Source organism: Cyprinus carpio, unplaced genomic scaffold, assembly GCF_018340385.1.
Source record: "Cyprinus carpio isolate SPL01 unplaced genomic scaffold, ASM1834038v1 S000000745, whole genome shotgun sequence".
Taxonomy (NCBI): domain Eukaryota; kingdom Metazoa; phylum Chordata; class Actinopteri; order Cypriniformes; family Cyprinidae; genus Cyprinus; species Cyprinus carpio.
The window spans coordinates 20936-25939 of NW_024873474.1; the positions used below are offsets into that span (position 1 = coordinate 20936).

A 5004-nucleotide genomic window follows, 5' to 3' on the forward strand; every position below is an offset into this window, starting at 1 on the left:
CTTTTGAGGAGCCATTTGGTAGAGTTTTAGTAGACTGTGTTGGTCCTTTGCCTAAAACCAAACATGGCAACCAATATTTACTGACTGTTATGTGCTTCTACTCGCTTTCCAGAGGCTATTCCTTTAAGGAAGATAACAGCTCCTGTGGTAGTGTAGGACTTGCTGAAGTTTTTTTTTTTTTTTTTTTTTTTTTTTTTTTTTTTTTTTCAATTTTCGGGCTTCCTAAGACCGGGCTCCCAAGGGGCTCTTGAGAGGTTTCACCAAACCTTGAAAGCAATATTAAAAACCTATTGTCTTGAGTTTCAGCGGGACTGGGATGAAGGAGTACATCTCATGCTTTTTGCAGCCAGAGAAGCTGTGCAGGATTCTCTGGGGTTTAGTCCTGCTCAATTGGTCTTTGGACATAATGTCCGTGGTCCATTGAAATTGTTGGAGGAGAAGTGGCTGGCTGAAGCAACAGATTCTTCCAACTTGCTGGACTATGTTAGCCACTTCTGATATCGGCTTAGTAAAGCCTGTGAAATTGCTAGTTCTAATCTCGCTGGCTCACAGAAAAAGATGAAGGCCTGGTATGATAAGTGGGCTAAAAAGCGTTCTCTTTCAGTAGGAGATCAAGTGTTGGCTTTGCTTCCTGTCCATGGTTCTTCATTGCAGGCACGTTTTTCAGGGCCTTACACAGTTGAACGCAAGGTTGGTGATCTTGACTGTCATTTCTACTTCAGGCAGACGAAAGAAAAGTCGTCTCTGTCATATGAATATGCTGAAGGAGTATTTTGCTATAGAGTTCCAATTTTACCAAGAAGGTAAATTTTACCTTGTGCTTTAGTCAGTTCAGAAGAATTCAGTGAAGCGGTGGTTCCTGCACCTTGATTAAATAATTCTGAAATTCTTTTTAATCTTGAGGCTCATCTTTCTTATTTGCCTCAGGTTGAAAGGTCTGTTCTTGAAGAGCTGATTAGTTCCTATGTGCCATTGTTTCCAGATGTGCCTAACCAAACTAATCTTGTTGTGCATGATATTGATGTTTCAGGAGCTGCTTCTGTGAAGCAACATCCCTACCGGGTTAGTGCAGAAAAGCGTGCACGGTTGAGGAAGGAAGTTGCATATATGGTTGAACATGGAATTGCTGTACCAAGCCAAAGTGCCTGGAGTTCTCCTTGTATTTTGGTGCCAAAGTCTGATGGGTCTATGAGGTTCTGTACAGATTTTCATAAGGTTAATGCTCTAACCAAAGTAGATTCTTATCCTTTGCCTCGGTTGGATGACTGCATTGACCGTGTTGGATCTGCCAGGTATGTAACCAAGTTAGACCTTTTAAAAGGTTACTGGCAGGTTCCCCTCTCTGACAGAGAGATTTCAGCTCCATAGAGCTTTCAGCGTTTGTGACTCCAGATGGGTTATGGGAATACCGGGTTATGGCTTTTGGATTACAAAATGCCGCTTCTACTTTTCATAGGTTAGTTAACCAAGTGATATCTGGGTTAGACAATTGTGAAGCTTATCTAGATGATATTGTGGTGTATAGTCCTGACTGGAGTAGTCATGTAGCTCAGCTTAAAGCTCTTTTAGACCGTTTGTTGGCTGCTAACCTGACTGTTAACCTAGCCAAATGTGAGTTTGCCAAGATTACCATTACATATTTGGGTAAAATTGTGGGGCAGGGTCAAGTTCAAACTGTGAGGGCTAAAGTTGAAGCTATAGATCGTTTTCCTGTTCCTCAGTCTCGTAAGGATCTAAGGAGGTTTTTGGGTATGACTGGCTACTATCGTGCCTTTTGTCCCAATTTTGCTACTGTAGTGAGTCCTCTTACAGATTTGTTAAGTCCAAAAATTGACTTTGTGTGGACAAGTAGTTGCCAGCAGGCATTTGATAATGCCAAGGCCCTGTTGGTCAATGCCCCCATCTTGGCAGTGCCAAATTTTGAAAGGTTTTCAAACTGGCAGTAGATGCAAGTGAAACTGGTGCAGGAGCCGTTCTTCTGCAGGGTGATGAGCAAGGTATTGAACATCCAGTTTGCTTCTTTTCTAAAAAGTTGAATTCCCATCAAAGAAACTATTCAGTAATTGAGAAGGAGGCTTTGGCATTTATTTTTGCAATTCAGCATTTTGAGGTTTATTTGAGTAGCGGCAATCCAATTGAAGTGATGACTGATCATAATCCGTCTTTTTGCAGCGTAGCTGGTACCTTAGGAGCTGTCTATTGATAAGTAGGTATATATATGTTGTATATATTGATTTATTGCCTTTTTTTTTTTTTTTTTTTTTTTTAAGTTTTGACACTTTAATATTCAATAATTTTGTGTTGAATAATTTGAGATTATTTAACATTTTGTGGGTGGACATGTTACAGCCCTGTCCCTTTTACCTTTATTTTTTTTTTTTTTTGTTGTTGTGAGATTGCAGGGACAGAGGCTCCTCCTTGATGGGTAGGACTCCAGTGCTGATCATGGGCTGCACCTGTGGCACGCCTATTTAAGAGGCTCATGGAACGGAGTTCACTCGCTCTCATTTTTGTTTTTGTGTCTTTGTTTGAAGAGTGGGTTGATATTTTGATGTTCCCATTTGTTTTCCACAAGTCCACAAACCCCATTTCCGACAGTTATTTGGTTTGTTTCTTTTATTATTCTTTAACATTTTGTCCCTAGACATTATTTGATTAACCTGAAATAAATTTATATTTTCTTTATTGAAACTTATTTTGTGTCCTCTTTATGTTGTGACTTTGAGCCAGGTCGTTACAAGTACTTCAGATAATTAAAGGAAAACGACTGGACTCCTGAACGGAAGCAGAGATGGTCTGAAGAGCTGGACAAGATCCTGATGCCTTTCTGGCCAGAGAGATCCAATGCATGCGAGAAGCTGACTGAAAGGCAGCAGGCCTTCTTCAGCTATATGATGGACGTGCTGAAGGTGAGAGCGCTTTAAGCCTCTTAACTGTTTGACAGGTTCTCTCAATAGAAGTCATGTCACATGAAACTAAAAACAACCTCCTGATATTTCTGTCAGATCGGAGAAACCTGGAGACAAACACGGTGAGGGTCCTCAACAAAGGGGTTTCCAGGGGCGTCTGGGAGGAGGACTGGACTCCTGTGGGATTTAAAGCAACATTCAAGCAATACATTGTAGAAAAAATAAAAAAAATCACATTACAGAGAGACAAAAGAAACTCTTCCAGAAGAGAGAACTTGATAGGCTCAGAAAAATGGTTGGTTAGGAAGAAGTGTTCAGTTGGCTTTATTTCTAAGTTTTTGTTGTAGTTTTCATGTATAAAAAGCGTCACAGCATTTAGTAGTATAGCACAACACAACGATACACAGTTATAGCCACGTTCTCTAAATATTTATATGTAAGTTTATTTTATTTACCGGTGACATTTTATTTTTATTTTATTTTTGATGTTTCTTCTATTCTGTTTTGGTCATTTCTTTTGAACGTTAAACAGCTTGTGTTGCAATATTTGTGTAAAACTGTGTGTGTTTTCCCCCAAATTGCATTACTGTTCAATAATTTGTGCCATATACATATAGTTTGACTTTTCACTTTCACTTTTCACTTTAAATGAACTAAAGCAAATTAGGAGTAGAACAGCAAAAGACTCCACTGGTTTGTCCTGAACGTCAGTGTCTCAAGTTTTCCACCAGAGGGCAGCAGAGGCTTTTTTAATGTGAAGCCCCCAGGTTCTGTTCTCTGTTATCGCCTTAAGTTTAACAGGGATGCAGATTGGTTAGGATTAGAAAAAATCCAAGAGCTGAAGCACAGTCCCGCTCTGGTAATGCGCAGTCCTTCAATACTCCTTCTGGCCGCTCTCCTGCCTCGGCCAAGGCCTGCCCCCATGGCCTAGGCCCACTACTTCACCACCAATATATTTGGTCATTTTTATCGTTGAACCACAGATAATGAGATTTTTAAACGTATGCACGAGTATTGTTTTTAATAATGAGGGTTATTTATTAAGGTTTTTATAGTATTTATTAATATTCATGGGTAATACTTCTCCATATAATTTATTAGGGGTAGAACGGGTAGGGTTAGGATGGGTGGGGCTAAAATGATGTGTCTGGGGGGTGGAAAGGGTAGGGGAATGAAACGTCCAAGGTTCAAACCTAAGGTCTGAACCTGGTTGTTCTCGGTCCATCCGTCTACTGACCACTAAAGACCCATCCAAACCAGGCCAAGTTCACAAGCACGCATCCCCTCTCATTTCTACATCTGATCACGGGCACGACCTCCCGACCCCTCCGAAAACCAACACACCCACACAATGGCCCTAAACATTTCTCAACCACATGAATCATGTTCCAATGACCCTCAACAACATGAGCCATGTCCAAAAGATTTATAAATCACATGATTTCTGTTCTCTTAGTATTTACAACAAGGCTAAGAGAATTCGGGCTGTCATCTGGAGGGCAATGTGACCCAGGGTTAAGCAGCCCAGGGGTTAGAGTGATTAGGAACGAATGAGATCCAGAAGCTGAAACATAGTTCAACATCGGTACATGCACTGTCCTTCTTATACTCCTAATGGGTTAGGTTAGGGTTAGGGTTAGGGTTAGGGTTAGGTTAGGTTAGAGGAATGAAACGTCCAAGGTTCAAACCTAAGGTCTGAACCTGGTTGTGCTCGGTCCATCCGTCCACTGACCACTAAAAGACCCATCCAAGCCAGGCCAAGTTCACAACAGCACGCATCCCCTCTCATCCTACACTGATTGTGGGCACGACCTCCCGATCAAAAGCCTCCCAATGTGACCCAGGGTTAAGCAGCCCAGGGTTAGAGTGATTAGGGTTTTACCCAGGGTTACGCCACAGTTGGTTACCAATGGTTAAGTTTAGGGCCAGGGTGGGTATAGCCACCCGGGGTTACTAACGGGTAGGTTTAGAGCCAGGGTGTGTATAGCCATAGGAGTTACTAACTGGTAGGTTTAGGGCCAGGGTTGGTATAGCCGCTGGGGTTACTAACAGGTAGGGTTTAGGTTCAGGGTGGGTATAGCCATAGGGATTTACT

At 41.6% G+C, this 5004-nt stretch overlaps 1 long non-coding RNA gene across 1 annotated transcript; it reads left to right on the plus strand.

The window, feature by feature from the left end:
- The first annotated feature begins 2324 nt into the window (after positions 1-2324).
- LOC122143097 lies at positions 2325-3986 on the plus strand. Its single transcript, XR_006158952.1, has 3 exons — positions 2325-2605; positions 2731-2909; positions 3006-3986. It is a non-coding gene; the product is annotated as an uncharacterized LOC122143097 (long non-coding RNA).
- Positions 3987-5004: the final 1018 nt, after the last annotated feature.